The 25,781-nt window shown below is 45.2% G+C and overlaps 1 protein-coding gene across 7 annotated transcripts in view; it reads right to left on the bottom strand.

Moving 5' to 3' along the window:
* CUNH4orf33 (chromosome unknown C4orf33 homolog) overlaps window positions 1-25,781 on the bottom strand; it is a 347,568-nt gene that overhangs the window by 320,612 nt on the left and 1,175 nt on the right. Inside the window, exon 1 of one of the 7 annotated variants that reach the window (XM_073572090.1) lies at window positions 13,464-14,628. The exons of the other annotated variants lie outside the window; for them this stretch is intronic. The gene's annotated coding sequence lies outside the window, so the exon portion shown is untranslated. Of the gene's footprint in view, window positions 1-13,463; window positions 14,629-25,781 lie in introns of those variants that run through there. 7 annotated transcript variants of the gene reach the window in all.

The following is a 25,781-nucleotide window of genomic DNA, read 5'->3' as shown; positions in this document are numbered from 1 at the left end:
AATAACATTACCGGTAGGTCTAATCTCCGTTTTTTGGCAACATCTGAGTTAAAGATACACCTGTGGATGTATTTTAATGCACACCTGAAACACACTGCCTCTTTGTGTAGTATCAGGACCTGAAAGCTGGTCAAAACATTCATCAGAATCTCAGCAGAGAAGACTGAGGTTTTGAGCCTTCAACTTGAGGCGCTCATAATTTAGCATATAAAAACACTAAACAGTTTTCACATTTTTAATGTACATGGAGAACTCTGTGTCCCCAATACTAAATGGTTTTTGAAAAGGGTTGTCCGGTCAGAGCCAGTAATTCTGCAGTCTGCGGGGATTCGCCAGTTTCAGACCTGGGAATGGGTCGGGGCTTCTTTTGCATCAATTATCTCATGTGCTTGACTGGCCAGCAGACTCGCCTGACATTAACCTAATAGAGAATCTTTGGGGTATTGTCAAGAGGAAGAGGAGAAACACCAGACCCAACAATGCAGACAAGCTGAAGGCGGCTATCAAAGCAACCTGGGCTTCCATAACACCTCAGCAGTGCCACAGGTTGATCACCTCCATGCCACGCCACATTAATGCAGTAACTGATGCAAAAGGAGCCCCGACCAAGTAGTGAGAGCATTTACAGATTATACATTTCAGTAGGCCAACATTTCGGATTTTAAAGTCATTTTTCAAGCTGGTGTTATAAAGTATTCTAATTTACTGAGATAATGACTTTTGGGTTTTCATTGGCTGCAAGCCATAATCATCAACATTAACAGAAATTAACACGTGAAATAGATCACTATCTGTAATGACTATGAGTTTCACTTTTTGTATCGAAGAATTGAAATAAATTACCTTTTTTGATGATATTCTAATTTTGTGAGAAGCACCCGTAAAATTCATATACCCGTAAATATTCATATAAAATTCATATACCCGTAAAATTCCCGGCCTAAGCTGGGAACGCTTAGGCCAGGAATGCAGCGCGGGACGCCGGAAGGTAAATATATACCCCGATTTTTTATTCTTTTTTTACAGGGGTATGGTACCCAGGGCCTGGAGGACAGTCTCCATTCCTCCACACCGTGGGTACCAACCGCACATGAGACGCTTAACTTCTCGCATGGTGGGCATAGCCACATGCGGGAAGTAAGCGATTCTCATGCATTCCTATGGGTGCGGAATCGCGGCAATTGTTTGCAATTCCGCACAAAAGAATGAGCATGCTGCAATTTTTTCCGCGATGCGATTCCGCAGCGGAAAAAAACGCAGCATTAGCACAGTATGTGCGGAATGCATGGGGTGCGTTCTGTACACGATTTTTAAACGTTTTCGCACCGAAAATCGCGGCAAAAACGCTTAAAAATCGCTACGTGGGCACACAGCCTAAAGAGAAAAATATGAACAGAAACCCCGATTTTATCGTGATGTCAATTAAATGGACTTCTTGCTGTAGTTTTAATGTTTTATCTGTTGCCGCTCGACTAATCTTCTCAGTGATGGGTTCTCTCTATCCCCGCATACATCATTAATTAATAGCTTTATCCTTAAACTGTGCCTAGGCAGAAAGTTACAAATCAGTGGCAAGAACAACCAGAGATAAGCACTAAGTATGCAGTCCTGTCAGTGATGATCACAGAGCTGCACAAATAAAACAAATTGTTATCAAAACTACAGCAAGAACCCCAGTAAGTGACACATGCAAGAATCTACCCTCTGATGGGGTATCAAAAAGCTGGTGGTAGATTCTCTTTAAATAGGTTTTCTCCGAGTGCCACATAGTGCTTTACCCATTAGAGAGCCTAAAGCTCCCATGGTTCGGGAAGCATGAATTAGCTAGCAGTCTTGGAGAACGACATGGTCCTCTTTCTTTTACCTGCCCCCCCCGTGAAAATTGTGACTCAGAATATATGCAAACAGCGGCACATATACAGCTGCAGGAGCTTGTGATGTGGCATCACAGATAGAGTGACAGATAGCAGAAAGTGACACCACATGCGATTCCTCTGCTAGCCGGGCGCCAGTAAGATGCCGTTCTACTGAGGGACACCACAAGTCTTTTCTATCCTTCAGGTATAGAATAAATGGTTAGTGGCAGAAGCGCAAGAAGTATCGTTTCTTCTTGCAGAGATTGACATGCTAAGCATGCCGAGTTCTAGTCCTCTTCCTCTCTGAAGAGGCAATTTGCATATTTCCCAGAGGAGCATTGCGGCTTTAAGTCTCCTCATCTCGGCATGCTTAGCATGTCAATCTCCACAAAGAGAAATACTTCTTGGATACCGGTCAGACGCCCCTCACACAGCCAAACCAGATCTCACACTTTGCACTGACGAGGGGCAGTACCCCAAAACACTGAAAATTGAGATTCTGCTTTGGCTTTTATCCCAAGTCATGTGACAAGGCTCGTTAAAAGGTAGACATTGACTTTTAGGATTGCTACCAATAGGTGGCACTAGAGTTCTAGTTCTCTTCCTCTCTGAAGAGGCAATTTACAGAATGGCAGAAGGAAACAGATGGGGGGGGAATAAAAAATAACTGCTCCATAAACGTGAAAGCCAAACGCAATCGTTCTTAAAGGGAAGATCACTTATACATTTCAAAATGTTTTATAGCTCTCTCTGAGCTGAAGGAGATCTAAAGGTTGGGAACAGCTTCTTTATTTGGGAGAATGCCATGTAAGACTGATAAGTACCTGACTTTCCTGCGATAATAAAGCAACATGTAATGTATGCCTGATTTAACATTTTACACAGATAAGAACGCTATACGGCACATTTATAAAGAGGGTCCCTTTTGTATCAGCAAAAAAAAAAAAAAAAAATTGAGCGACAGCCGCTAAAGCCACAAAAAAATATATTCTGGTACAAGAGCAAGACAAAAAAAAAATGAAGCGAAGGATGGATAATGACACCACGCCTCAGAGCAAAAAGGGCCTCGATGTCTAAGAACATAGCAATCCTGTCACTTGTGCAATTTTACAAGCTTTTTAAAGTCTTGCCATCAGATTTCTGGCGTAAGAGCGGTGATGGATTGGCCCCAATGTCTCGGTAGGGGAATAACTGAATCCTACTTTTGGGGGTTTCAGACTGAACCCACAATGGGGTCTGTAACATGGAGGTGGTAGTCTGAACCTGGCCTAACCAATACAGTGATTTCTCTGGCAGCCATTCTCCTTCTCTGTTTGGCAGGTGGTGCTCCCATCTTTGGCCCTACATATACTCGTACTGAGCATGGTGGAAAGTGTAACTTGTAATAGAGCAGTGGGACCACGCTGCGTGCAGGAGGCCCAGCTCATTGGAATGCCAGGCCTGTGCTGCCACTGGAGTCGTCTCTGGCTGAGAAGAATATAAAAGCAGGGATTTAAGCAAGTACTGTAGTTCATGAATGATGGATGGATAAATATTAGTAGAAAGCGATATAAGCACAGAGGGAAGTGAAGAATTCCTTTGTTTAATTTCATGCTGAGATGGGCTTATGCTAACAACGAAATCGCTATATTACGATGGGAAAGGTCGGGGAGAAATGTCACAGTGAATTTACATGGGCATACTTAGCTAAATAGTAGAAGGTAGGGGCATTAATGTTCATGTGATCTGTCAAATATTTGCGATGTTTTACAGCTTTACTGAGGTTTCAAGGTGAATTGCAGAAGTATTGAGAGTGTAAAGATGGCCTACTAATGGCTCCGGCACCCATGGGCATCACCACTTGTCATCATTTTCTTCTTATCTCCCCCACTAGATCCACTCGTGCCACCATTGTTTTTCATCATCAATGACCATAGAAATGAAGATAATTTGACTGATACGGCTGTGATAGCAGAGAATCTCTGCATTTCTGGTAATAACCAGTTAACCATTCCTTGCATTTTCCTATAAATCATTCTTTGTTGGTACATGGGACACTTAATTGACTCACTTTCGATAAAAATTCTACAGCAGAACATTAAAATCCAGCAATGCAGTCTCCACCAAACCAGAACTTTCCTGAAGCACACTACAAACATATGGCAAAGCCTCCTACACATTCAAGATTAATCCAAGGTCCTTAGCCGGGTATGACCAAGGACCTGGTTCACTCCGAAATGTGTAAGTAGCTTCTCTAGGCATTTTGTTAGAGTTCTGGCTTTGTGAAGGTCACAGTGCTGAAGTTGGAGGTTCTCCTGCACCTGATCTCGGTCACGCGGTCTTCTGGCCTTCAGTCCACATACTGTAGCACTATATTATAGCTGGTCAGCTTTGCAGCAGATCACAAAGTGTATGCTTACTATGGTTGGCATCATTTTCTAGTGTTGCAAAACATCCACAAGTTTTTTCAACATTTTCAATCTTCAAATCTGCATTGAACAGTGATTAAAGGAAATGTGCAAGCAGGTTCTTGCTATCAAAACATCTAGAGAAAATGAGAGCTTAAATCCCTCAAAAAAAAAATAATATATATATATATATATATATATATATATATATATATATATATATATATATATATATATATACACAGTGCCTACAAGTAGTATTCAACCCCCTGCAGATTTAGCAGGTTTGATAAGATGCAAATAAGTTAGAGCCTTCAAACTTCACACAAGAGCAGGATTTATTAACAGATGCATAAATCTTACAAACCAAAAAGTTATGTTGCTCAGTTAAATTTTAATAAATTTTAAACATACAAGTGTGGGTCAATTATTATTCAACCCCTAGGTTTAATATTTTGTGGAATAACCCTTGTTTGCAATTACAGCTAATAATCGTCTTTTATAAGACCTGATCAGGCCGGCACAGGTCTCTGGAGTTATCTTGGCCCACTCCTCCATGCAGATCTTCTCCAAGTTATCTAGGTTCTTTGGGTGTCTCATGTGGACTTTAATCTTGAGCTCCTTCCACAAGTTTTCAATTGGGTTAAGGTCAGGAGACTGACTAGGCCACTCCAACACCTTGATTTTTTGTCTCTTGAACCAGGCCTTGGTTTTCTTGGCTGTGTGCTTTGGGTCGTTGTCTTGTTGGAAGATGAAATGACGACCCATCTTAAGATCCTTGATGGAGGAGCGGAGGTTCTTGGCCAAAATCTCCAGGTAGGCCGTGCTATCCATCTTCCCATGGATGCGGACCAGATGGCCAGGCCCCTTGGCTGAGAAACAGCCCCACAGCATGATGCTGCCACCACCATGCTTGACTGTAGGGATGGTATTCTTGGGGTCGTATACAGTGCCATCCAGTCTCCAAACGTCACGTGTGTGGTTGGCACCAAAGATCTCGATCTTGGTCTCATCAGACCAGAGAACCTTGAACCAGTCTGTCTCAGAGTCCTCCAAGTGATCATGAGCAAACTGTAGACGAGCCTTGACATGACGCTTTGAAAGTAAAGGTACCTTACGGGCTCGTCTGGAACGGAGACCATTGCGGTGGAGTACGTTACTTATGATATTGACTGAAACCAATGTCCCCACTGCCATGAGATCTTCCCGGAGCTCCTTCCTTGTTGTCCTTGGGTTAGCCTTGACTCTTCGGACAAGCCTGGCCTCGGCACGGGAGGAAACTTTCAAAGGCTGTCCAGGCCGTGGAAGGCTAACAGTAGTTCCATAAGCCTTCCACTTCCGGATGATGCTCCCAACAGTGGAGACAGGTAGGCCCAACTCCTTGGAAAGGGTTTTGTACCCCTTGCCAGCCTTGTGACCCTCCACGATCTTGTCTCTGATGGCCTTGGAATGCTCCTTTGTCTTTCCCATGTTGACCATGTATGAGTGCTGTTCACAAGTTTGGGGAGGGTCTTAAATAGTCAGAAAAGGCTGGAAAAAGAGATAATTAATCCAAACATGTGAAGCTCATTGTTCTTTGTGCCTGAAATACTTCTAAATACTTTAGGGGAACCAAACAGAATTCTGGTGGTTTGAGGGGTTGAATAATAAATGACCCTCTGAATAAACTTTTCACAATTTAAAAAAAAAATTAAACAAAGAAATAACATTCTTTTTTGCTGCAGTGCATTTCACACTTCCAGGCTGATCTACAGTCCAAATGTCACAATGCCAAGTTAATTCCGAATGTGTAAACCTGCTAAATCTGCAGGGGGTTGAATACTACTTGTAGGCACTGTATATATATATATATATATATATATATATATATATATATATATATATATATATATATATACACACACACACACACACACAATATGAACACATCCTGTTAAATTCAAGGAAAATTCACTTTATTAAATAATCAAAAATTAAAGACAGGACATGACACGGTTGTGATACAAAAATACAAAAAGTGAAATGCATAGGAGCAGCAATAACAGGCGAACAGAAAACAGCCGTGGCAGTAGAGCAGGGAAAATGTAAACAAATAGGTGCCAGAAACTCAATTATTCAAGGAAGCGAGGAGCGAAACGCGCATCGGGGTGTCTACATTACATAGCAAAAACCTGATGACATATTCCCTTTTACAGGAGCTCTGCTGGACCCCGTATGAAAAAGGTTTAGTCTGAAACTTGCATTTTTTATGAGGTTTTCATTTTTGATTATGGCTATGGGAGCCAAGAACTGTCGGTGAAGAATCACTGCTGACATCATGCTGATTGACAGCCAACTCCCTGCAGTTAGATTAACAGCCGGCTCATCTCTATCAACATGACATCAGCAAGGAATCCGTGTTGAAAAAGCAGAGCGGAAAAGGAGTTGCTCTGTCAACGTGATGACCCTGAAAGCCGGCAACGCATCGGAAGAAGCAGTCAGTGACCGCTCTGGGCCAGAGGACATCACTGGGCAAAACAGGCAGGTTACCGTTCTGCTGTCACTAGCATTCTGCCCAGTCTGCATTCTGCACATGACCACTGATGTAACAATATAGCAGGCCTCTTTCACCCCTATGACCAGCGACATGCCAACAATATGGGAGAGTGACAAACGGCTGTGACGACACATCGCAGACTAACCCCACTCATAGCCACGTGAACAGTCAGATGAGGGAACGTCAGCTGTGTGGTGCCTCCAACAACCCCTATAAATCACATATCAACAATCCTAAAATGCCGCGATATATGAGAATCTACATTGGAGAGGTCTACTATATTCTTGTGCACACGTTGCAGACTTGGTGCGTTTTTTGCCCTGCAGATATGCTAGCAAAACCTGAAGCAATCCAGATGCCAGCAAAGTGAATGAGAAACCTGACATCTCATGCACACGATGAGCACTTCTGACTTGCAGATTATTTTCTGCACCAAATCTGTAGCATGTCAATTCTCTGTGCGCTTTTCATCACTGACGCTGTGGATTTTTCCACGCGGTTTTCCTGCGGTACAAAATCCGCAGCATGTTACTTCTTTTGTGCGGTTTTCCACCTCCCCTGTCTCCAAATCCGCAGGAGGGACTCCGCAGTGGAAAACCGCAGGAAAAATGGAAGAAATCTGCAGGAAAAATGCAGGTCATTTGACCTGCGGATTTCTTCCATTCTGCACAGAAAAATCCGCAGGGCTAAAAAGTCCCTCTGCACTCAGCCTAAATCTGAACCTGTCAAAGACTGAACTCCTTGGGTTTCCTCCTTCTACTAACGTACCAATACCCGACATTGCCATTTCTGTGTGGTTCCACTATTACTCCCCAGCAACATGCCCGCTGTCTTGGGGTCATACTTGATTCCGAGCTTTCCTTTGCCCCCCACATACGATCACTGGTTCGCTCTTGTCATCTGCACCTCAAAAACATTTCTAGAATTCGACCTTTTCTTACTTTTGACTATGCAAAAACTCTTACTATTTCTCTTATTCATTCTCGTCTGGACTATTGTAACTCTCTTCTAATCGGTCTCCCTCTTACCAAACTCTCCCCTCTCCAATCTGTCTTGAATGCTTCAGCCAGGATCATATTCCTCACCAATCGTTACACCGATGCCTCTACCTTGTGCCAGTCATTATACTGGCTACCCATCCACTTCAGAATACAGTACAAACTTATTACCCTCACCCACAAAGCCCTCCATAGCTCAGCACCACCCTACATCTCCTCCCTTGTTTCAGTATACCATCCTACCTGCGCCCTCCGTTCTGCTGATGACCTGAGGTTAGCATTTTCAATAGTCAGAACCTCCCACTCCCGTCTCCAAGACTTTACACGTGCTGCGCCAATTCTTTGGAATGCACTTCCCAGGTCAATACGATTAGTCCCCAATCCCCACAATTTTAAGCGTGCCCTGAAAACGCATTTATTCAGACTGGCCTATCGCCTTAACACATTAACCTAATCTATCCCTGTGTGGCACAGCCAAAAGTTTTACCATAACCAGGTTCCCCGCATCATGTTCCCACATGCTTTATGCATCCATTAGCCCTCTGTGTCTGTACTGTTACACACTTAACATTATGGCTGGTCCATACAACAGGGCAACTGTTACCACCCAACTTTCGTGTCTACCTCTTTCCTCATAGACTGTAAGCTTGCGAGCAGGGCCCTCACTCCTCTTGGTATTTGTTATAATCTATGTGATTATTGTTATGCTGTAATGTCTATTGTCTGTACAAGTCCCCTCTGAAATGTAAAGTGCTGCGGAATATGTCGGCGCTATAGAAATAAAATTTTTTATTGACGTCACTCAAATCAGTCAAAACGCAGGCAAAAAATGCACCAAAATGCCCGTTTTTACAGCTGCATTTTTCCTGCCAAGAGATGCAGAAATGTTTGCCTCCATTTACTCTACGTGTGCACATAGCCTTAATTGGCATCGCTTAAGGCTATCAAACGCCACCAGAAATGCGACTTTTTACAGCTTCGTTTTTTGCTGCCAAGTGATGCAGAAATATTACTTTGCCATGTTCACACGTGGCATTTTTGCTGCTTTTTTATGCAAAATTGTCAGCTCCATTTTCCAGTTAACAGCAAAGCCTATGAGATATCAGAAATCTCATACACACACTTTGTTTTTTGTACTCAGTATCTTGTGCTTTGCCTGGATTTTGCAGATTAGTGCGTGGCCCTTCTTTCAGTGTTTTTTCACCCATTGAAAATAATGAGTGATGAAAAGACACAGGTATTTTTTTTGGGCTACGTGTACACGGTACATATTTGCTTGCAGAAATTTCGGCAAGGTTTCTGCATTTCTCGACAGCAAAAACACGCTGCGTTCTTAGTGCGTTTTTGCATGCATTTTTTTTCCTGTACATTCAATGGGTCAAAAACACAAAAAGAATTGACATGTGGCAAAAAAAAAAAAAAAAAAAAAAAAAAAAACCACTGAAAATTTGAGTGGAAATTTACTGATCATGTGCACAACACTTCAGGGTTGTCATTGAATTACCTTGCATAGGATTCAATTTTTGGACCATTTACTCAAAAAAACGCAGCGAAAATGCATAAAATACGCAGTGTGCACACATAGCCTTGTGCGGTTTTTGTGCTAAATCCTTATGAAGTAGAAGGTTTTTTTGGTCACTAAACTATCAGCATGCACAAGAGACAAATGTAACATGACGAACACAGCAAAAAACACAGCTTTTTTTCTGCCAAGATAGCAGGTTTTCCTGCAGAAAGGAAAGCAAAAACCATCTAGTGTGAACATAGCCTTAGACTTCATCTTGAATGAAAGACGTTTCTGCTCCGTTCTCCTCTATGCTTTGCTAGAGATCATCTAATCCAGGGGTGGGGAACCTCCGCAGATTCCCGGGCACCACTGTTTGCATCCTTAAAGTCTTTCTTAGACTGCAAGCAAACGCATGCAACATTCACTACTGAACACTATGGTGCAGGCAACGAAGGATTAGGTCCTGACGCTAGCCAATGCCAACGTTCTTTGAAGGAGGAGTTAGCACACTTGGCGCTCCCACCCTAATCGAGAAGGTAGCAGTCGCAGGCTCCTATGTGATGTATATACAGCAGTCTCAGTGTCTCCTCTGTTATGTATACAGCAGTCTCAGTGTCTCCTCTGTTATGTATACAGCAGACCTTCCACTGCACAAGTTCTATAATGTTTCGTGAGCAATGACGAATTTCTCACTGAGGAGACCTGCAGTATAATATATATATCTGTGTTCAGAACTTACTGCCGCAAGTTCTTTCCAAAATTAGGGTTGACTGCACTTCAGATCAACGAAACCTGGAATAGCAACTGCGAGTACCAACACCATCAATACCACCTAATATCACATGTCCCACCAAAGGGGAATTCCAGCCGTCACATTAGGGGCCAGTTAATTACATGTTTGACCAAATATAGCGGGATCATTTTTAGGCCATGATCAGTACTCTATATGAGTATTTGTAAGCCAAAAATCAAGAGAGGAATAGTCAGCAGGAAAGTATAACAGAAACACGTCACAACTTCTGCATTTTTCACCCACGCCTGGGTTTGGATTATAAATACCGATCGTGTGAACGGGGCCTTAAGTTGATAATTTTGAATGGGCCACGAATGAGGTTATAAATATCTGAATAACCCATGGCAGAAAAAAGGTTCCCCACCTCATACCCAATGCATCAGTACAGCCAGACAAAACCCGCTAAAGCCTACAGCGTCTCTATAGTCTTGGTAGGACACTGATAATCTTCGCTATAGTCTCCTACATAAGCCAATATACCAGAAGTATACAGTCAGGGAGGCAGAGCTGCGATCTCCTACATTAGAAGTGTGGCACAGCTTCAGCAGACACCTAACCGAATAACATGGGCCCTAGTGCTGATCAGGCCATGTGTTTTTCACGGACAATATGCGTCCCGAAAACATGGTTGTGTGAACGTAGCCTGAACGGTTCTGTACGGCGTGCACTCGCCGCTTCCAGCTCATTAACAGCTGCCTTTGACTACAAGGCTCTGGAGGATTGGAGCTTATTCTATATCCCTCACAAGCAGAGATGCTACTGTGTATTTTTTATGCCTCATGAATGACCTTTAGATACTAATGCAATCCTTCTGCTTCACTGCCACATGACGTACATTTTGTATTAGGGACATGCTCATTTTAAGGTTATGTACAGGTACAACCCTATATTGTACACAAAGTTTGGCATTTTCAATTAGGAAATTGGACCCCAAACACTGTATACTACATAAAACAGAAGGAGCGCACTGCGCACCCTCCTCGGTGCAGCGTCACCGCAGCCATAACACTGAGCTGAAGAGCTTGTGCAGTCCACCCGAGATCAGTGATTGGCAGCAGCGGTGATGATGCTCACTGGAGACATGACGTCACTACTGCAGCTACAACACCGAGACCAGAGCAACACCAGGGAGCCGGCACTGGACCCGAGGAAGGAGAGTACCTGATCGCTTTGTGATTTTAGAGCATTGGTGTTCACTTTCCTGAAAGTGGAAAACCACTTAAACGGCAGGAACCAGTTCACACATTAAAGGGCATTTCTGAGTGTTTTTTCAGGAACGCACTGATCCTCTGAGGGACACCATTCTGGTTGCCAGGAGTGGAGCACATCTGAAGATGGAGAGACGCTGGTCGGCATTACATTACTGTGCCCCTTGCTTTTTTGTCTTTAGTGAAATATCCTTGTTTATATTTTAATTTATTGGTTTAATATTTGATTATGAATAATCTATTTATATTTTAACTTTTTCTGTTTATGCTTCTTTATCTCTTCTGAATGGTTTATTGTTGGGATTTATGATTGATAGTGGAGGTTACAGTATACCAATTAGGATTTTGGATTTATAAGGCTCAATTGTTAATCATCGTCTTGGTCTCATGATGTCAAAATGTCAACAGCAGGAGGACGACTGTTTAAAGGGAATCTGTCACCCTTTTTTTTGGCTTGCAGCTGCTGGCATAGACATCGGGGGCTTATCTACAGCATACTGTAATGCTGTAGATAAGCCCCCGATGTAACCTGAAAGATAAGAAAAACGAGTTCGATTATACTCACCGGGGTGGGCAGTCCGGTCCGACGCCTCCCTTCTTCATGTGATGACGTCCTCTTCTCCTGTCCTGTAATGGCTGCGGCGCAAGCGCACTGCCCTGTTGAGGGCAGAGCAGAATTCTGCAGTGCGCAGGCTCTGGAACTCTCCCGACGCCTGTGCACTGCAGGACTCTGCTCTGCCCTCAACAGGGCAGAGCAGTGCGCTTGCGCCGCAGCCATTACAGGACGGGAGAAGAGGACGTCAACGCATGAAGGGAGGCGTCGGACCGGACCGCAACACCCACCGGACCGCCCACTCCGGTGAGTATAATATAACGTGTTTTTCTTATCTTTCAGGTTACATCGGAGGCTTATCTACAGCATTACAGAATTCTAATTGAACCCCTAAATGTATCGGGCGATTCTTGAATCAAACACCCGTTGTGAAATTTGCCATTAAGCTCCTTGTTAGAGAAAAGCAAGTTGTGCACAAAGTACTGAAACATTGAACAGTTGGACATATGCATTCAAAAGTTTAGAGACGTCACATTAAAGAGGACCCATCGCCTTTACACATACTATGGTATATTGGAGTAAGGAGTCAGTACAAATAAACATGAAATACATTTTTGGATGAATAATGACTTATTACGTGAATTATGTTATGAGAATATCAGTTTATGGGTCCACCATCTTGGGATTGGCTGCTCAGCGTGTGGTGTTCTAATAGGAGTCGCCCCCAGATTCCAGGCAACGCCTCTGGTCAGCACCTGTAACAGCTCATTTCCTAAATTGTACCGTTATAGAAACACAGCAAGTATATACTGTATGTGTGCGAGAGAGAGCGCGCGAGAGTATTTCCATTTCTAAGTTATCCCTTATCATCGAGATTGGGGAACATTTGATTTATTTGGGGAATAATCTTTATTTTTGAGGTGTGGGGAGATCCAAATAGAACTTTTGCAATGGTGCCCTGTGAACTCTATAAGCTTCATGGCAGGGAAGGAGGGGCGCCTAGACATTTCTTGCACAGTAGCCCCAAGCTCTCAGTATCTGCCCCTAGAGTGGTGTAATATACTATGTAGAGCTGTAATATAGACCTGCAAAACAGCGACTACTTGGATGAATGTCACTTTTTTTTTTTACTACCCAATGTACCATAGTTTGGCATAATTACCTTTTGGAAGCTCTTGATATCTATGTAATTTGTACAAGATTTGATCACAAGTACATTTTCTCAACCCTTCCGCAGTACAATTTTGCGCTGGCAAAATTAGCAGAAATTTTTACACTTTTATTTACTATACTTTCCTTTAATCACTGCCCTACGAAAAAAAAACTAACAAAATACTGTATTTTTCAGACTGTAAGACGCACTTTTTTCCTCCCAAAATATGGAGGAAATTGGGGGGGTGCATCTTATAGTCCGGATGTACCAGCTCTGGTGGGGAGAGCGTGTAGCGATTAGGGCCATCATCCCTATACGCTCCCCCACCTCCCTGCCTAGCAGCCAGATTTTTATGTGGGCCATCAAAAGCCCTATACAGACTTTGATGCGGGCCATCACTATCTGTGTATAGGTGGTGTGAAATCAGTGGCTCAAAGTCATTTACCCCCTGAGAAAATAGAATTAGACTTACCAGTAATTTGATTTCTAGGAACCTTCCATGACAACACCATCGGAGGATACTCCCCAAACTAATAGGGACCAGAAACACAAAGAAGTCAAATATCCTATCCCCTCCCACATACTCTCTCCAATTTTTATAAACGACGACATAGGTATGACTGCCTTAATATTTATTTACATCACCCAATTGAAAAACAAAATAGGGTGAAATTACCCCTGCTGTCATGAAGGGTTCCTAGAAAGCGAATTACTGGTAAGGCCAATTTTATTTTCTCTAGTCACCCTACACAACAGCACCATAGGAGGAGTGCCAAAGAATCATTCTTAGGGATGGACAATGGCCTGGAGAACCTTTCTTTCAAAAGGTCAAAATCAGTATTAGTCCTTAAATCTAGTCTAATGTTTTGAAAAGGTATGGACCAAGGACCAGGTGGCAGCTCTGCAGATCTGCTCGATGGAGGCGTTTCCCCTCTCAGCCCATGAGACGGATACAGCTCTGGTGTAGTGTGCTGTAAACTTTTCTGGAGGTACTAGCCTTTGGTTTTCATAAGCTCCATATATTGCCTTCTTAATCCAATTTGCAATCTGCAATCATGCTCTTTGAAGCTTTCTTTCCCTTATTTTTCCCCATAGAGTTGTATGAAGACATTCTGGTCTTTCCTCCGGGGTCTTGACCTTTGAAGATAGTGAAGGACAGTTCTTCGTACATCCAGAGTATGAAATTCCCTTTCTTTACTATTGGACAGGTTTTGACAAATTGAAGGCAGTACGATATCTTGGGGCCTATGGAACTCTGAGGTTACCTTAGATAAAAAGGATGGATCTAGGCAGAAATTATTTCTGTCCTCTAAGGTTCTTAAGTAGGGTTCTCTGAGAGGGCCTGTAGTTCTCCCACTCTTCTTGATGTCGTGATGGCCAGAGCAGGAAAGCTGCTTTCCAAGAAAATGTATCCAAGTCTATAATTTCTATAGGCTCAAATGGAGGTATTGTGAGGCCTTTGAAAACTACATTCAGGTTTCAGGCCGGGACCAAATTAGGAACTCTAGGTCATAGATGAGAGGCTGCAATCAAATCTTCACACTCAGCGACGGTCAGCTAGACTCTGATCGAAGTACAAGCTGAGGGCTGCCACCTGGACTTTCAGAGTGATAGTCTTCAGACCTTTCTCCAGCCCGTTCTGTGCTAAAACAAAAAAAAAAAAAAAAAAAAAAAAAAAACCCACACAACACACACTATATATACCCAGGTATTATTTTAATCAGTGTAACAGCGCCAACCTGACAATGTTGGCTCTGACGGGATGATGTGGGATATTGGAGTAAGTGTGGCTATACACAGATATTATATATTGGACCTGGAGGAAGACACATGTAGTGTCGAAACATGTCATCCAAAAGGGATTGACTATATGCAAAATTGTTACTGAAGAAACATGGAACCTTTTTAATGGAAAAATAAAAGCTATATTTTACCCTACCACTGGACTGATCGCTGGAGAAACAATACTATTTCCCATTGGCTACTTTGTCCCATGTGACCCATCACATGGGCTACTTGAAGGCCCTGCACGTAGAGTACACCATCCCCTTGAGAAAGGGGCGTTGTGCCAGCGAAACGCGCATCAGGGTGGACATTAGGCCCTGGGATCACCCCTCTGATGCCCCCACTTTCTTGGTAAGCCCCAAGCTTTCAGCTATAATGGAATTTTTTGCCTTATAGTGGTGCTATTTATACCCCTTTTTGGTCACTTGACCATGACCTTTCTACATGCAGTGGTGGTACTCTTATAGGGGTGTTTCCCTTCCTGTCTGTACTAATCTTGGTGAACATTTTGTGACTTGGTTACTGTGCGATTTTATAGTGAAATCTGAATAAAATTTATACTATTTTTCACAATATTATATAGACAGACAGATCACACACACACAATGCCCGGGCAACGTCAGGATCTTCAGCTAGTATATATAATATATATTTGAGGATTTGCGCCACACTAGGTTGTAAAATATTCGTCGGGTTAGAACCAAATCAAGATATGAAGGTTTTCCATATCTTGTTATAGTTGGAAGTGGTTGCTGGTTTCCCACTTCCTTAAAGGGTCTTTACCATCTTATCTCATCGACCTCTAGCCTTTAGGATGATGGATTCAGAAGCCAGGCTGCAAGCTGTAAGGCTTAAGGATCTGGGTGACAAGTAGGCCCTTGGTGGAGAAAGTTGGTAGAAGAACCAGAGGGCCATTTACCTTTAAATTGTTCAGAGTGCCGAACCAGCTTCTTCTTGGCCAATGAGACGGTACTAGTATAGTCGTTTTCTTGTCCCTCCTGACTTTCTGCTAAGTTTTTGGTAGGAGAGGAATCAAAGGGAAGCCGTAGGCCAACTTGAAGATACAGCGGTGGGAGAAAGCATCTACCGCTAGGCACGTGTAGTTCAGGTCTAGAGAAGTATTTGCCAGCTTTTGTATTTAGACGAGTAGAAAAACAGGTCTACTTCTGGAGACCCCATTTTTCTGTTAATGCTTGAAATACTCCGCCATTTAGGATCCATTCTCCTGAGTCTATCTTCTTTCTGCTGAGGAAGTCCGCTTAAACTATGGTAGACCCTTTTAGATGGAATGCAGACAGGGAGAGCACGTGTTGTTCTGCCCAAGCAAAAATCCTGTTTTAAACTGCCCTCAGGCTTTCATGTATTGTGCTCCCTTGGTGTCGCAGATGTGCCGCTGTGGACATATTGTCCAAATATACCCTTAAATGGGTTTCTTTTACAAAGTCCACTGCAGCTTTTAGTGCTTCCATTACCACCTTCAACTCCCTGAAGTTGGAAGTACAAAGACTGATATCTTGGGACCATAGCCCCTGGAATTTGACATTGGGGATCCATGATCCCCAATCTCTTCCACTGGCATCTTGTTATGGTTGATAGGGAATTTTGATCCCAAGCTACTCCCCTGCTCAAGTTCTTTGGATTGAGCCACCAGCTGAGAGAGGCCCTTACTCGGCCTGGTAAGTGAATAGTTTTGCCCAGGGACTCCAGGACATGGTTCCAGCAAGATAGAATGTGGGATTGCAAACATCGCGAGTTGTCCTGAGCCTAAGCTACCGCTGGGAGGCAGGAAGTCACGGACATTAGTGCCGACATTGCTGACCTGAGGGATGTTTTTCTTCGATCCCGCAAGGTTGTTATCTTGGAGCACATCAGGATTTGTTTCTCCTTCAGCAGCTTATACATCTGGTCTTCTGAGTATAACATTATTCCCAAGAAGATTCTCCTGGTGGATGGAACTAGAATGGATTTTTGGTAGTTTATAAGCCACCCCAAAGATGTAAGACACAGAACTTCTCGTATTTGGCCATCGAGGACAGTTTCTGATTGACCTATCAGCAGCAGGTCGTCTAGATAAGGCACGATACAGATATTTTTGTACCAGATGGACGCTATCACCTCCGCCATTATTTTGGTGAACACCCAAGGTGCCGAAGAAATTCGGAACAGGAGGACATTGAATTGATAGTGATGTATTTGCAGTCCCTGAACCACTGCAAATCTCAGATATATTCAATGTGTCAGGTGAACGGGATGTGTTAGTAAGCATCCCGAAGATCTATGGTTGCCACTACGAAGCCTTGTCCCATCGATGGAATGTTGCTTTTTAATGACTCCATCTTGAACCGCAAGATATTTTAATATTAGGAACATATGGGAATAGTGTCCTGTTCCGCATTCTGTTTTCAGTACTGGGGATACCACCCCAGAGGATAGTATCTTTTGGAGTCCGGACATTAAGGCGCTTTGTAACTCCGGAGATGACAGGGATGCTACTCTCAATATTTGTGGAGGTCTGGAGGAGAACTTGATCTTTACCACAGTTTAGACCGATTGTTGCACAAATTGATTGGGGGAAAGAAGTTCCCACTAGGGGAGGAACCCGGAGAGCCGACGACCCCCTACAGACTTGACGTCATTGTCTTTCCCGATGTTGTCCCTGGGAGAGCAAGATGTTCCTGCCTTTACCTCCCTTGGGATAGCTCCAACATCTGGTTTCCCCTACATGATGAAGGTGGATTCTGTGGGAGACGAAAGAACCACTTCTTGAGCACTTTGGGTTCTGGCAGCATTATTTTCTTGTCTGTTGCCTTTTCCAATAATTCTTCCAGGGCTGGACCGAACATATAATCCACTTTTAAGGGGATAGAGCAAAGTTTGATTTATGATGCAATGTCTCTGCTCCATAACGCCTTCTAGCTAAATTTGATAAGACCGAATATCTGACTGCCATCTTTACCGGCTCTGCAGAGGAGTCGGCCAGGAACCCTGAGGCTTTTTGTAAGGGAGGTATAGACCCCAATAGTTCTTCTCTTGAAGTACCCATGTTGAGGTGTTCTTCCAGATGATTTAGCCACCGGAACATTGATCTGGCTACACAGGTGGATACAATGTTCGCATTCAACAAAGCTGCAGACGTAGCCCAGGATTTTTTCAGCATACTATCATTCTTGCGATCCATAGGGTCTTGTAATAGAGAGAAATCTTCAGTAGGCAAGGTCATATTTTTTGCCACCTTTGTTCTTTGAATATCTTTTGGCACTCATGTCCAGCATTTGGATATTTTCTCCGAGAGCAAGAATCCTTCAGCTTTGTAGGTGTCACTAAACGCTTTTCCAGCAGTTCCTACTCATCCAGTATTATATTTTGTATGTTTTCATGTACTGGAGACACTAAACTTCTTCTGATGTCATAGACCTCCGAAAATTTCGTCCTGAACAATTTCTTCCTGAACGATTTCTTCCTCCACTACATTCATAGTGGTTCTCAACGCTGTCAGAAGCTCCTCCATATCTTCTGATGAAAATATATATATATTTTTTTTTTTTTACTGTTTTGAAACTGTTCAGCCCCTGAAACAGATTTGCCTTCTTCCCTCCACTCATTAGTGAAAGATCAAAGACATCCCTGAGAGTTAGCGTCAGACTGCTCCTCCATGGATATTTTCCTCTTTTTTGCCCCTGATGGCGTTACTGGGAAGGACTGGGAAAAAGAGGGGAGGGATGACTGGACTTCCTGGTGGACCATTCCCCTTAACTATCAAAAAGGGCTGTTCCTCTTAACAATTTTGTCTGTGCAATCCTGACACAGATGTTTCTTGTGAGAAGGTAGAACTTTTTAAGACAGATGGCACATTTATGGGACAACTTATCTTTCGTTTTTTGAGCAGGATCCTTGTCTGCCTAAAAAGAGAGAAGGGACCAGAAAATATAACTCCCTAAGGACTATCCTACTCCAAAGATTTAAAAGAAAAAAAAAAAAAAACACACACCAAAGCTAGGTACTTTCTGGGCTTGGGACAGAGCGCTGGGTTTTGCAGATGCAGAGCATGAATCATGACCACTCTTCATCATAGCAAAGGTCCTACCTTATGGTGTCATCATTCTGGGCTCATTATGTAAGACCAGAGATCCCAGCGCGACATTCTGATAGGATGATCCTCCCCTCTCCACCTCCTTGGAATGTCTCCAGATGTGGATGATTCCAGCATATTACTGGTGCGCTCCACCTCAGAGTGCCCCGAAAGATTATACCCCAGCCAAGCAAAAAGTGCCATCACAAGCGCTCCAGAAGTCTCCCGGGTGAGTTCTTCTGGTGGTGCATTCCACTGTGGAACAGAACTGGAAATGACATCACATGTCCGCGACTTCACTTCCAGCTACCGCCCCTGGCACGGCGCTCCTGCCGTCCTGCTTTACCCAAAGGCACCAAAAGGGTGGAAGAGTCCCTTGTACAGAGGAGATGGGAGCAGCTCTCAGGAGTGGAAGGCTGGAGCGATCGACCTCAGCTGCCTAGCTCATAAAAATGTAAAATAGGCAATGTCTGTCGCCGGCCACAGAGAACTACAGTAGGACCCCCGGACCCCTCATGCCCCATAGTGACAGCAAAAACCACTGGAGAGGTAGTGGGGGGACCTCCGCTTCCTGTCCCTATTAGGGCAGGGAGTAGCTTCTTGTGGTGCGGTTGCGGAGAATGACTAGAGAAACACTAGTTACTTATTCTAATCTGTGAAAAGTGGCCATTTACCGACTTTGATGCCCATTCTGACGCCCAGAACACATTTGGGCCAATCTGCTGACAGTGTGCCCACTGTGATGCCCGTTCTGATGCTCAGAAACAATTTGGATTAGGCTGGAGTGACCTGGATTTGATGTGGGGCATCCTAATCTACGTGTCTGAAGTGGCCCAAAGTCATTTAATCTTTTCAATAACACCCTTCCATGCCCACTTTGATGCCTATTTTAGTGCCAGTTTTATAACTTTTGTATCTGATTTTAAGAGTATTCACATCAGGGCACCTCGCTGCATTGCATTTTGTCTTTTTTTTTTTGCCGTTAAACCAGTAAAAAAACAGAAATAAAGAGATCGCTGAATAAGAAACTGGACAAATAAGAAACCAACTTCAGCATCGTCTAAGAACCCAGGATCTCGGCTTCAAGTTGGGATGAATCTGTGCTGCACTTTACGCACGCACAGGCTCAGTAGTGACCAGGGCTGTGGGGGCAGGGAAAGGTCAGTCCGAGGGTTGGCTTAGGCTACTTTCACACTGCAGTTTTTCAACGTCAGTTGAAATCCGGCAAAGATGAACAAAACGGATCCGCTTCCATTTGAGAACAAACAGATGCTTTTTTTTTTTTTTTTTTTTTTTTTTTTAACGGATCCGGTTTCAGTTACGAGAAAGAGATTGAGACATACACACACACGTTTTTTTCGCCGTTTCAAGGGTTAACATTCATGCCAGAGAAAATCTCCCGGGCATGCGCTGTTTAAAAAAAGCGGTCCGGCACAGGAAAAAACCGTTACATGTAACGTTTTTCCCAGACGCCGCACCGTCACTTTCTGCCGTATCCGGCAAAAACCAGACGCGCCGCATGTCCATGCGGCACCAATGTATGTCAGTGGGAAAAAAAATGGATCCGGTGACACATCACCGGATCCGGTTTTGCACATTTTCGCCGCAGAAAGCCAGAAGTGTGAAAGTAGCCTCAGCAACTCCACAACCCTGGTATTTAGGTGATGATCTGTATTTAGGTAGGGGTCTGGTTTAGGAATCTGTATTTAGGTAGGGGTCTGGTTTGGGAATCTGCATTTAGGTAGGGGGTCTGGTTTGGGAATCTGCATTTAGGTAGGGGGTCTGGTTTGGGAATCTGCATTTAGGTAGGGGGTCTGGTTTGGGAATCTGCATTTAGGTAGGGGGTCTGGTTTGGGGATCTGCATTTAGGTAGGGGGTCTGGTTTGGGAATCTGCATTTAGGTAGGGGGTCTGGTTTGGGAATCTGCATTTAGGTAGGGGGTCTGGTTTGGGAATCTGCATTTAGGTAGGGGGTCTGGTTTGGGAATCTGTATTTAGGTAGGGGTCTGGTTTGGGAATCTGTATTTAGGTAGGGGTCTGGTTTGGGAATCTGTATTTAGGTAGGGGTCTGGTTTGGGAATCTGTATTTAGGTAGGGGTCTGGTTTGGGAATCTGTATTTAGGTAGGGGTCTGGTTTGGGAATCTGTATTTAGGTAGGGGTCTGGTTTGGGAATCTGTATTTAGGTAGGGGTCTGGTTTGGGAATCTGTATTTAGGTAGGGGTCTGGTTTGGGAATCTGTATTTAGGTAGGGGTCTGGTTTGGGAATCTGTATTTAGGTAGGGGTCTGGTTTGGGAATCTGTATTTAGGTAGGGGTCTGGTTTGGGAATCTGTATTTAGGTAGGGGTCTGGTTTGGGAATCTGTATTTAGGTAGGGGTCTGGTTTGGGGGTCTGTATTTAGGTAGGGGTCTGGTCTGGGGGTCTGTATTTAGGTAGGGGTCTGGTCTGGGGGTCTGTATTTAGGTAGGGGTCTGGTCTGGGGATCTGCATTTAGGTAGGGGGTCTGGTTTGGGGGTCTGCATTTAGGTAGGGGGTCTGGTTTGGGGGTCTGCATTTAGGTAGGGGGTCTGGTTTGGGGGTCTGCATTTAGGTAGGGGGTCTGGTTTGGGGGTCTGCATTTAGGTAGGGGGTCTGGTTTGGGGGTCTGCATTTAGGTAGGGGGTCTGGTTTGGGGGTCTGCATTTAGGTAGGGGGTCTGGTTTGGGGGTCTGCATTTAGGTAGGGGGTCTGGTTTGGGGGTCTGCATTTAGGTAGGGGGTCTGCATTTAGGTAGGGGGTCTGCATTTAGGTAGGGGGTCTGCATTTAGGTAGGGGGTCTGCATTTAGGTAGGGGGTCTGCATTTAGGTAGGGGGTCTGGTTTGGGGGTCTGCATTTAGGTAGGGGGTCTGGTTTGGGGGTCTGCATTTAGGTAGGGGGTCTGGTTTGGGGGTCTGCATTTAGGTAGGGGGTCTGGTTTGGGGGTCTGCATTTAGGTAGGGGGTCTGGTTTGGGGGTCTGCATTTAGGTAGGGGGTCTGGTTTGGGGGTCTGCATTTAGGTAGGGGGTCTGGTTTGGGGGTCTGCATTTAGGTAGGGGGTCTGGTTTGGGGGTCTGCATTTAGGTAGGGGGTCTGGTTTGGGGGTCTGCATTTAGGTAGGGGGTCTGGTTTGGGGGTCTGCATTTAGGTAGGGGGTCTGGTTTGGGGGTCTGCATTTAGGTAGGGGGTCTGCATTTAGGTAGGGGGTCTGCATTTAGGTAGGGGGTCTGCATTTAGGTAGGGGGTCTGGTTTGGGGGTCTGCATTTAGGTAGGGGGTCTGGTTTGGGGGTCTGCATTTAGGTAGGGGGTCTGGTTTGGGGGTCTGCATTTAGGTAGGGGGTCTGGTTTGGGGGTCTGCATTTAGGTAGGGGGTCTGGTTTGGGGGTCTGCATTTAGGTAGGGGGTCTGGTTTGGGGGTCTGCATTTAGGTAGGGGGTCTGGTTTGGGGGTCTGCATTTAGGTAGGGGGTCTGGTTTGGGAATCTGTATTTAGGTAGGGGGTCTGGTTTGGGAATCTGTATTTAGGTAGGGGTCTGGTTTGGGAATCTGTATTTAGGTAGGGGTCTGGTTTGGGAATCTGTATTTAGGTAGGGGTCTGGTTTGGGAATCTGTATTTAGGTAGGGGTCTGGTTTGGGAATCTGTATTTAGGTAGGGGTCTGGTTTGGGAATCTGTATTTAGGTAGGGGTCTGGTTTGGGAATCTGTATTTAGGTAGGGGTCTGGTTTGGGAATCTGTATTTAGGTAGGGGTCTGGTTTGGGAATCTGTATTTAGGTAGGGGTCTGGTTTGGGAATCTGTATTTAGGTAGGGGTCTGGTTTGGGAATCTGTATTTAGGTAGGGGTCTGGTTTGGGAATCTGTATTTAGGTAGGGGTCTGGTTTGGGAATCTGTATTTAGGTAGGGGTCTGGTTTGGGAATCTGTATTTAGGTAGGGGTCTGGTTTGGGAATCTGTATTTAGGTAGGGGTCTGGTTTGGGAATCTGTATTTAGGTAGGGGTCTGGTTTGGGAATCTGTATTTAGGTAGGGGTCTGGTTTGGGGGTCTGTATTTAGGTAGGGGTCTGGTCTGGGGGTCTGTATTTAGGTAGGGGTCTGGTCTGGGGATCTGTATTTAGGTAGGGGTCTGGTCTGGGGATCTGTATTTAGGTAGGGGGTCTGGTTTGGGGGTCTGCATTTAGGTAGGGGGTCTGGTTTGGGGGTCTGCATTTAGGTAGGGGGTCTGGTTTGGGGGTCTGCATTTAGGTAGGGGGTCTGGTTTGGGGGTCTGCATTTAGGTAGGGGGTCTGCATTTAGGTAGGGGGTCTGGTTTGGGGGTCTGCATTTAGGTAGGGGGTCTGGTTTGGGGGTCTGCATTTAGGTAGGGGGTCTGGTTTGGGGGTCTGCATTTAGGTAGGGGGTCTGGTTTGGGGGTCTGCATTTAGGTAGGGGGTCTGGTTTGGGGGTCTGCATTTAGGTAGGGGGTCTGGTTTGGGGGTCTGCATTTAGGTAGGGGGTCTGGTTTGGGGGTCTGCATTTAGGTAGGGGGTCTGGTTTGGGGGTCTGCATTTAGGTAGGGGGTCTGGTTTGGGGGTCTGCATTTAGGTAGGGGGTCTGGTTTGGGGGTCTGCATTTAGGTAGGGGGGTCTGGTTTGGGAATCTGCATTTAGGTAGGGGGGTCTGGTTTGGGAATCTGCATTTAGGTAGGGGGGTCTGGTTTGGGAATCTGCATTTAGGTAGGGGGGTCTGGTTTGGGAATCTGCATTTAGGTAGGGGGGTCTGGTTTGGGAATCTGCATTTAGGTAGGGGGGTCTGGTTTGGGAATCTGCATTTAGGTAGGGGGTCTGGTTTGGGAATCTGCATTTAGGTAGGGGGTCTGGTTTGGGAATCTGCATTTAGGTAGGGGGGTCTGGTTTGGGAATCTGCATTTAGGTAGGGGGGTCTGGTTTGGGAATCTGCATTTAGGTAGGGGGTCTGGTTTGGGAATCTGCATTTAGGTAGGGGGTCTGGTTTGGGAATCTGCATTTAGGTAGGGGGTCTGGTTTGGGAATCTGCATTTAGGTAGGGGGTCTGGTTTGGGAATCTGCATTTAGGTAGGGGGTCTGGTTTGGGAATCTGCATTTAGGTAGGGGGTCTGGTTTGGGAATCTGCATTTAGGTAGGGGGTCTGGTTTGGGAATCTGCATTTAGGTAGGGGGTCTGGTTTGGGAATCTGCATTTAGGTAGGGGGTCTGGTTTGGGAATCTGCATTTAGGTAGGGGGTCTGGTTTGGGAATCTGCATTTAGGTAGGGGGTCTGGTTTGGGAATCTGCATTTAGGTAGGGGGTCTGGTTTGGGAATCTGCATTTAGGTAGGGGGTCTGGTTTGGGAATCTGCATTTAGGTAGGGGGTCTGGTTTGGGAATCTGCATTTAGGTAGGGGGTCTGGTTTGGGAATCTGCATTTAGGTAGGGGGTCTGGTTTGGGAATCTGCATTTAGGTAGGGGGTCTGGTTTGGGAATCTGCATTTAGGTAGGGGGTCTGGTTTGGGAATCTGCATTTAGGTAGGGGGTCTGGTTTGGGAATCTGCATTTAGGTAGGGGGTCTGGTTTGGGAATCTGCATTTAGGTAGGGGGTCTGGTTTGGGAATCTGCATTTAGGTAGGGGGTCTGGTTTGGGAATCTGCATTTAGGTAGGGGGTCTGGTTTGGGAATCTGCATTTAGGTAGGGGGTCTGGTTTGGGAATCTGCATTTAGGTAGGGGGTCTGGTTTGGGAATCTGCATTTAGGTAGGGGGTCTGGTTTGGGAATCTGCATTTAGGTAGGGGGTCTGGTTTGGGAATCTGCATTTAGGTAGGGGGTCTGGTTTGGGAATCTGCATTTAGGTAGGGGGTCTGGTTTGGGAATCTGCATTTAGGTAGGGGGTCTGGTTTGGGAATCTGCATTTAGGTAGGGGGTCTGGTTTGGGAATCTGCATTTAGGTAGGGGGTCTGGTTTGGGAATCTGCATTTAGGTAGGGGGTCTGGTTTGGGAATCTGCATTTAGGTAGGGGGTCTGGTTTGGGAATCTGCATTTAGGTAGGGGGTCTGGTTTGGGGGTCTGCATTTAGGTAGGGGGTCTGGTTTGGGGGTCTGTATTTAGGTAGGGGGTCTGGTTTGGGCATCTGCATTTAGGTAGGGGGTCTGGTTTGGGGGTCTGCATTTAGGTAGGGGGTCTGGTTTGGGGGTCTGCATTTAGGTAGGGGGTCTGGTTTGGGAATCTGCATTTAGGTAGGGGGTCTGGTTTGGGAATCTGCATTTAGGTAGGGGGTCTGGTTTGGGAATCTGCATTTAGGTAGGGGGGTCTGGTTTGGGAATCTGCATTTAGGTAGGGGGGTCTGGTTTGGGGGTCTGCATTTAGGTAGGGGGTCTGGTTTGGGGGTCTGCATTTAGGTAGGGGGTCTGGTTTGGGGGTCTGCATTTAGGTAGGGGGTCTGGTTTGGGGGTCTGCATTTAGGTAGGGGGGTCTGGTTTGGGAATCTGCATTTAGGTAGGGGGTCTGGTTTGGGAATCTGCATTTAGGTAGGGGGTCTGGTTTGGGGGTCTGCATTTAGGTAGGGGGGTCTGGTTTGGGAATCTGCATTTAGGTAGGGGGGTCTGGTTTGGGAATCTGCATTTAGGTAGGGGGGTCTGGTTTGGGCGTCTGCATTTAGGTAGGGGGTCTGGTTTGGGCGTCTGCATTTAGGTAGGGGGTCTGGTTTGGGCGTCTGCATTTAGGTAGGGGGTCTGGTTTGGGCGTCTGCATTTAGGTAGGGGGTCTGGTTTGGGCGTCTGCATTTAGGTAGGGGGTCTGGTTTGGGCGTCTGCATTTAGGTAGGGGGTCTGGTTTGGGCGTCTGCATTTAGGTAGGGGGTCTGGTTTGGGCGTCTGCATTTAGGTAGGGGGTCTGGTTTGGGCGTCTGCATTTAGGTAGGGGGTCTGGTTTGGGCGT

This window comes from Dendrobates tinctorius, unplaced genomic scaffold (genome assembly GCF_039654945.1).
Source record: "Dendrobates tinctorius isolate UK_male_01 unplaced genomic scaffold, ASM3965494v1 ptg000030l, whole genome shotgun sequence".
Classification (NCBI taxonomy): Eukaryota; Metazoa; Chordata; class Amphibia; order Anura; family Dendrobatidae; genus Dendrobates; species Dendrobates tinctorius.
This window is presented reverse-complemented; position numbering and strand designations above follow the sequence as displayed.